Source organism: Calypte anna, chromosome Z (assembly GCF_003957555.1).
Source record: "Calypte anna isolate BGI_N300 chromosome Z, bCalAnn1_v1.p, whole genome shotgun sequence".
In the NCBI taxonomy this organism is placed as follows: Eukaryota; Metazoa; Chordata; class Aves; order Apodiformes; family Trochilidae; genus Calypte; species Calypte anna.
In genome coordinates, this window is record NC_044274.1 from 49505428 (window position 1) to 49514523 (window position 9096).

Sequence of the window (9096 nt, forward strand, 5' to 3'; positions counted from 1 at the left end):
TTCTCAACTATCTATCCTAAATTGCTCCTGATTGTTCCGATGGACTATGAAAATATTCCTGCTCCTCCTCTACTGTGGAAAACCAGTGCATTCCACTTACAACTACTGTCCATTACAATCCTAAGGAAATACCATGACACTGCTGCTCCTCTAAGTGTTGGACAAGCAGAAGGCTTTCACAAGTCTCCTCCCCCTTACTTTTTAGTAATATAGTTTCATGCTTATTACTGGCTCCAGCGGGAAGGAAAATCTACAGAAATACAAAGTACACCTGGCTTAGAGACAGAAGGATGCCAGGTCCCTGTCATTACAACCCACGTCTGCAGATGAACAGAATGGGGAACAGAATGGCTTCCTCAGTCAATGAAGAGAGAAGTAGTTTCACCATCTAGCCTGTAAAAAAACATGGATAACTTTTATAAGAAGTGCATATGAGTAAGCTGAAAGGAGGCTAATAAAGAAAGATAATGAGGAAATTGTCATTAGGAAATTGTTTTGGCCATAACTTTGTTACTTCTCTGAAGACAGTCTCTAGGATCTGCCTGTGCAGTGCAGTTATAGCAAGATCTGATGCATTTGCTCTTACTTACATTTCCCAACAGACTTCATGCTCCCATGTTCTGCTGGCCCTGCATGCTGAAGCATTAAATCATGTTTATTCTCACCAAGTTCAGCCTTATTAAAGTTTGCTGCTTAGCTCTTCCATCCTCACAAGCAGCACAAGAACTGCTCTGCAGGCTTCTTGGTCATTACAAGAGAATTATGTAGGCTAAAAAGGAAAGAAGCACAAAATAAACAATAGGTGGGTCAGTTAAGGACATAAAGTCCCTAACCAGTAACTATGAGATCACAGTGAAAACACACACACATACATCCACACATTCATCTATTTATATTCATCTGTATTAACTAGCAGAATATACTTAGCAGAGATTCTTTTCCTTTAATACTGTGGGAGGAAGCTTTATAAAGCAATCAGGAAAGAATCCTCAGAAATGACCTTATGGGTTGATGTATGCTGCAGACATTCCCAAAGCTGATGGAGACAGCTTGATTCATTTTCATAAATTATTGAACCAAAAACAACTTTCAGCATCCAGAAATACATATCACATTGGTAACTGTTGCATTAATCACTATACATGGGCTGCTTGGAAACCTGTGTGCCAAGCAGGAAGTCAAATGCTTATTCATGGCCGAGAGGTAGCAAGGACATAGATACACATACACAGAGCTACCGAGTGTTTGCAGGTGACTCAGTTCCTAATAGAGGTACCACACTTGTTTATTATTTGCTGCTAGCTTACTTTGTAATTATTACACTTGTAATAGTAAAGGTGACATCAAGTCACAGAATTCCAGTACATACTCTGAATGCACCAGTTTTGTGCATGCTGGGTGGATGGCCAAGTTCATCATCTCAGCTCCTATTCATAATGCTTTCTTCCTTATTTTAGAGCACAGGTTTGAAGAATACAATGGGGATGTTTTCACTCTATCCAGCCAAAGGCAGTATAGACCCTGGTAATTCATTCTTCAGTTTATCAGGATGAGTGGTCCCACAGACAGGCTGCAGAGTAGAATGTACTCAGAAGAAAGGCAGAAAAGAGTACACCACAGGACAAGCCAAAAGGGGAAGATGAGAAAAGGAGCTAGCAGAAGGACAAATACATTTTGTAGAGGATTTGAGAAGTATATACATGCCATCAGGTTACAAATATTTGGTCAAGTCCTGCTTGAGATTTCTTTGTATAATTCTCATTGGCACTTCTGTTCTTCAACATATTTACAAGCAGAAATTATTTGCTTCCAATAGCATGCTACCTATTGCCACCTCACAGCAACTAGACATTTTCACTGGGAAACTGGGAAGATACTCCACAGAAGAAGCTGAGTTTTTTCATATCCATGTGAAAAAAAAAACCCACAGTGAATCTTTAAGGCTTAATGTTTTTCAAATGAAAGTCAATAGAATCACAGAAATAATAATTTAAACAAAAGTTCAGTATTCTGTAGAGCAGTACTTTCAGCAGATGTTTTCTGACAAGTTTACTAGTAACTTCCTCAAAGACTTACAGTAATTCATTATCGAGCTCAGAGCTTTGCCTCAAATCAAAACACAGTTAGCATCCAACTGACTCTTGGCTTTGTCACAGCAGAACACAAGAAAAATTAATTTCTTAGTACATCTAAACCTTTTTTTCTTCCAAGATATTCTGCACTTAGGATGTCTTGTCTCTTTTCCTCATAGTATTATTAATACTTTCCTCTCACACCTTGTTGCTTGCAGTACCAAACCTTTGAAACTCACAGGCTGCCTAGATTTATACCTTTGTACAGACATGGGAGGGAATAGAGACAAAACCAATGTTACTGAAGCAGTAGCTCACTTGAGAACATTAAAGCCAACATACACACAACGGCACACTTTAGACTGTATCCAGGCCTTCAGAAATTGCTATTTGTTTACATAGAGATCTGGCACGAAGATAGGGCCCCAGGCATGTGATTAAAGTATTGGCACAGATCTTAAACTGGAGGTGATCTTGGATAACCTGCATTTTTCAAAGCAATATAAGTAATCAGGGAAAAATAGTGCCAAAAGCTGAAATAACAAAATGCATATTGGGAAAAAAAAAATCCAAAACCAAAATACACAACTTCACACCACTGAGATCCTACATATACTCTGCAAGAAGTCCCACACAGCCTTTATGTAGATACTCCCTCCAATTTCCTCCCATGGCATCAATGATCCTGCACCTCCCTCAGGACTGTCAGTCCTCCCCATTTGGTCCCATAGATCTCCCTCCCAGCAGTAAGAGAGGGCTGCAGACCTCTCTGTTCCCACTGCTGGGGTCTGGCAAGGCTGCTCCTGGGGTTGCATTCCTCCCTGCCTCCCTCTACAGCAACAACAGGTCCTTCCCAGAAGGCATCATCACCTCTGTAGCACAGCACTGCTCATGGAGAAGTACTTACAAATAAAATTTTTTCTTCAGCCATTTTAATTATGAAACAAATACTTTGTAAGTGCAGGGAAATCCAGTTTGTCCACAGAGACAAACCAGTTAAGTTCAATACAGCTGTAGGACCCCACTCCCCTTATTAATACTCCTGTAGCCATAACACATGAAAGCTCATTTCAGGGTTACTAAATAATTAAGATATTTGCAGCAGAGGTGTAAATCTGACTTGCCTTAAAGACCACTGCTGACACTGGAACACAAGACAAAAAGCCAAGTTCTATTGCTGCAGCCACAGAAGGAGGGGATCAGTCCCAGTATGGTGAGAGCACAGGCGAGCGTGACAACAGCCAGATTTACCAGCAGAAATTAGTTTTTACTTCCATGACTCATTCACCCTTCAACCATTTCTCTTTCCTCATAATATTTAATTAGATTTCAATCTTTCTCTGAGGGGATTCCCACAGAGCCTGGCAAACTGAAGTTTAAAACTCCAGAAACAAACAAAAAAATTTGGAATAAGAGAAGTTGCTTTGCAACTGTCAAGAATTAGGCTTCTCAGGAAGCCTCTGAGTAAGACCCATCTATTATTTTTAAAGCAATGTGGTGGCAGGAATGGGATTTCCTGTGGAGGTAACAGCAAGGAGAAACACTTCGGAATCTGCAGTGGGATTGTGCTGAGAAAGAAAGCAGTTTCCTTACACCAAGGAGCATTCAAGGTGTGACTGTGCAGCAGCAGCCCCTTTTCATTAACTTCAGTTGCAGATGTTGCTTTTTAGTAGCACGTGAGACACTGAAAACTTCAGCTTGGCTTTTAGGCTTCGTTTGCATCACTGGCTGTTAAGTGTCCTTTAGTTTGTAAGCCAAGAGTCTGAGTAGTTGTATTGGTACAGAAGGCTGCAGCATGAGAGCTCATGTGCAGCTCTCATACCACAGCTGCAGGTCCAGCACTCACAGATGACAGCTATAAACTTCTCCCACACACCCATTCCAGGAGCATCATTTTCTGTGGCTAATACCTGAACTTGTTACTTCTAAGTTCCAGGGCCCATGGTTACCAGTCTGGATTGCTGTTCTACACCAGGTTCCCTGATCTCAGGTCTCTGGGCCTTTACAGTGAAGTGTCTGTATCAGTCCATATATCTTTGATTAGGTTTATCACTTGTCACTGATGTAGCTGCTTGTATATGTGCTGTACCGATGTAGTACTTTCACTGCTACTCAACTTTTCTACCAAGAATAAAGTACAGAAGGATAAACACTGTCAGGCAGGTGTAACAAGTACTGTTAAACAGGTGTGACTTCTACTTTCAGCTGTTTCAAAAGAAAAAAAAAAAATTAAAGCTCGCCACTGTTACGTGCAGACCAGCATTGCAGGAATTATTTAATGCAGGGGGCTATGTTTCTAATGGTAAATATGAGCATCTACCACTCCCACTTTAATTTAGCTGTATGTTTTCCCTAGCTGATTTCTACTATTTCATCTTCAGCCTTGATCAAGTGTAGACTGCTTTCTGCATAGCACAGGCTATGAGAAATTAGAGTAATTCCCACATCACACCTTGAAGTTACAGCTAAGATACCAATACCTTCAAATGATACAGGATCAAACATAATCCTTGGCATTTTTTTCCTAACATAAATTCCTTTGCTGACAGAGTTACAATTTAAATTTTATTGCTAATATCTGGCATCAATTTCCAGCCATTAGACCTCCATTATATTTCTGTATGTTAGATTAAACGATACTGTAGTAGATGATTTGTTCCATTTCTGCTTTTTATGGCCCAAGATCAAGTTGCTTTTTTGCTTGTGGGTAAAAAAAAACCAGGTATCTCCATTTATTGGAAGCACTAGCATAATTTATTTTTGGCTGCTTTCCCTTCCCTCTGGCTGTTACTTTATTTTTGTACGATCAAACACTCATCCATAACTCAGTTTCCATTAAACGTTCAGCCTATGGTTCATTCATGCCAGTGGGTTCAACTGCAGCAATGAACAATGGCTGATTAGTACCTTCCAGGACTCCTCAGGAAGGAGACACACATGGACTTGCTTTTCTGTACCTGTAGCAAAAATGAAGAACACAATCAAATAGTTGATCACAAAAACAGAAGTGGAGGGATTTTGCAGGAGCATTTGCCCAGCAGGTTGATTAAAGAAGAATGAATCCATTCTTAGAAAGATTTCAGGACCATTTTTTTTTGTAAGTAATCTAATCACCCAGGGGTGGATTTAGCAGCTACACAAAATCCCTAGTTTGGAATTACAGTCTTCATACACTACCATCCTCTCCCCATCCCAACCTTGGACACAAGAGAAGGCATTGGGTGTCCAACCCTCTGACAAACAGCTCTGCAGAGCTGCATCATTTTCTGACTCCATGCAAAACCAGCTAAATCCTAAATGACCTGTCTGAGCAGGGACTTCACTCATCCCTATACCTTGACTGGTAGGCAAACATGACCTTCTCACCAGTCTTGCTATCTAACCTAAACTTGGACATTCAGCACTGGAAGAGGACTCAGATCCTCTCTCTTAGCCCAGCAGTCACTATGCTCCCTGGGGAGGTGAGGTTCACTGCTTCATCATCACAGGAGAAGGCACCAGCCACCAGGAGCATGGACATTCAGAGTTATCTCTCCCAGACATTATGCAAAGTGCCATTTATTTAACAGGAAATACTTCAGTTTAATTTTAAACAATCTGTGAACAACACCCAAGCTTCACACTGACATCTGCAAACCTGGCCACATTAGAAAGCCTCTGAAGCAGCTGAAACCCTTGTCAAATCAAGTTCATGTCACTCTTCCTCTTAGCTGGACTTGAACCCCACACAGAACTTGGTTGTAAAAGAAGCTTGGAGTACATTAGAAAAAATCTGACCAAAAAAATCCAAAACGAAGCAATAAAAATAGAATTATGTCAGCAGATAAAATTCTGTTTTGACGAAATTATGGCCAAATACTCCTAGATTAAGCAAGTGAGCTCCTGTTGCAGATTAAACTAGTTTACAGAGTGCAACACAATTCCTTAATGTAGCCCAACCCCCTTCTTTCTGCATCTCGTCATCTGCAGGGAATGCCTCATTACACCTGAATCCCAGTGCTTTTTGGTTTGGGATCCAATGCAGCCCAGCACTTGTCTCCACTCTCTCCCAAGGCTGCGATATTGAAGCTCATTTTCTGTCATGTTTATCTACTCCAGAAGCCTTTAAAGGCTGCTAGGTTGGATCACTGCCCAAAGAGTGATTTTTCTCAAGTGACGGGACTGAGGCCAACTCCTGGTGAGTGCAGTGAGCAGTGCAGGAGCACCAGGGAGTGAGGGGAGAAGGCAGAGGCAGTGCCTATGAGGCACTGAAGAAGTTGGCAACCATGCCATGGAGTTAGCAGCAGCTCCGTGGTGTGCACCTGCCCAGCAGCTGGAATGAAAGTGGCTCCCTGCATGTAGACTGAAAGAAAAAATGTCAGGTAAGTGCTCTGGTTAAGTTTTCTTTAAAAAACTTCTTGCTCTTCTTACCTATGAAATGCCTCAGGTTTTTGAAAGTGAATATGAAACTCACCATTTAATGACCATGGAGAAGCAAAATGCTATGATTACCTAATTTTAGGATGACTCAGTTCTTCCTGTCTTTGACTCTTTATGACTTTATGACTTTAGAGCCTGATTCAGCTGCGTTGGCTCCAAATGAGGACAAAGCATGCAGTACTAGAAAGCGTACCATGTCTGTTCCCAAAATAGATGTACAGAGATTTCACATAAATCTTGATTTAAGAAAGCCATTAGGAGTGAATTCCAAGATTCACAACACAGATAATACAGTAATCTGCTGGTTGTGAAAATCAAAATGGAGATGTGCTGTAATAAACTGAAACAGGCAGTGTTTGCTCTGGTAGCTCAGTGGGCTGCCTCTTGCTGTTTCAGTTTCTGGATGCAGCTCTACCCCTGGAAAGCTTTGCTGTTCAGTCACTGGTGTGCTGGTGGCCACACACTCCTCTGGTTTTGCTCTGCTTTATAGAGGAAGCTTGGACTCTGAGGCCTGGCAAAAATACAAATTATCAAACCTGCTCGTGGTTCCACAGGATACAGCTCCGTTCTTCAAAGAAGGATGAAACTCTTTGCAGGCATTCAAATCCCAGATGAACAAAGCTTGGAAATAAGTGTGCATTTTAAAGAACATTATTAGCAACACAAAAATAAGACAGTTGGCTCTCCTACTGGCAGCTGTGGTAACAGCTGCTTGTATTTTAACCCTGTTGGGTCCCAACATCAGCTGTTTTTTCAATTCTTTGAAGTTACTTTTCTAAACCAATTTTTTTTTTTTCCTTTTTGGTGATATACATAATTTTACACCTTTGGACATATCTTTGTGACACAGCTTTTTTAATATGTAGCCTGTACCAAGAAGATTTCAAAACAAGAGTAGTATGTTAAGGCTGGCACATGAGCAATAATAATAATTTTCCTTGAAATGCAACTGGAGTGAGACACAGGTAAAATCCTAGCAATGGAAGCTCGTAACTTGTATCTTTTCATGCCCAGGGTATCTGAGCATATGCACACATTCTGATAAAGCAAATTAAATATAAATTCAGTCATGACACAAGCTGATAGTATTAAAACCCCTTAGACATTCTCCAGAGCAGAAAGTAAGTCCCGAACTCCAAAACAGCTTAGAGTAAATGAGAGCTAAGTGATAAATTTAATTGATATGGCTATCTTAAGGCCATAAAGGAGCTTTATCAAAAGGTAACAAGCAACCATGGGAAACAAAAGCGAGCATAACATTTCTCAGAGAAAACAAGTTGATGCCTTCAATTCTGCCATTTTAAACCTCTTTGGGAGGAGGATGTCTACTAATTGAAATGTCTTCAATTAATTTACAGCTAATTTTTCCATGCACCAAGTAAAAATGCACATACCACCTGTATCTTCATCCTACCTACAGACCCCAGGAATTTAGCACTAAAGTATTTGCATGTAGCTATTTTCAACTGTATTATTTCCAATTTGAATTATGTTTATGAAAAAATGGTAACTTAAACATATAGAGAATTAGATGCAGTTATTCTTATTTCCCAGCTATTAGGCTGTGGTGGTAATAATTCTACCTGCAGCATCTATGTATACTCTCTCATCTTCTCATTGCTCCAGGTAAAGCTTAGACTTGCTATCCTTTCCATCTCAGAGAATAAACTCAGGAAGAGAAAAGAGGCTCAGCAACAGAAAAGCTGCTGACTTTAATCATTGTGAAGTTCCTAATTGTAGCCCAAGGAGGTCTTCTAAATAAACTCATACATGTTACAGCAATCACTCGAGATGCAAGGTGGAAGCCAGTCACTAGTTTTTCAAAATAGCACATCTCTAAATTTGTTTCTACAAATAACACACAAAGCATTATTAAAAACCAGGGACCTGCCTTGAGTGAAAAAACCAGAGGCTTCTTCTGCCCTCTCCAATTCAACTGAGTCTTTTTGGAAACCCCTCATCAAGCTGCACTAAATTCTGAAGATCTTTCAATGCACCTATATTTTACAACAGAAATTCATACAGGCTCTAGGCATGTTTTTCATGAAAGACCTTTGTTTTTGAAGTGTACTAACTCAAGCCTACCTATCTCAGTCAGGGATGACAGCAGCAAACATGCCACACACAAACATTGCCACTTAAGTAAATCCCTGCTAACACACATATGACACAGCTCTGCAGTCAGAAAATCTATTTGCTGTCTCCCTTTATAATACACCATCACCACCTGGCTCCTTCCTGTCTGACCTGAGAAAATATCTTATCCAAAGCCTTATGACCTTTGCTTTCTCCCATTTTCTCCCTTTTCTCCCATTTGGTTTTCTCCCATTTCTGAGGAGGATTGTTACTATAAATATTAGTATACTTTAGCCACGCAGAAATGAAAGAGGGCAGTAGTTCTGTGAGTATAGGACCAGGACAGAGCATTCAGCTATCAGCTTTATGTGCCAAACAGGTCTGAGGTACTTTCAGTACAGATTTACTTGCTAACTGATCACCTTGTTCTGAATTAGCACTTCTACGTGAGGAAATGATCACCATGGAGAATGAGGAGAGTTCTCTAAGAACACCTGATAGAAACAGATGTACCTCAACTAAAAATGGA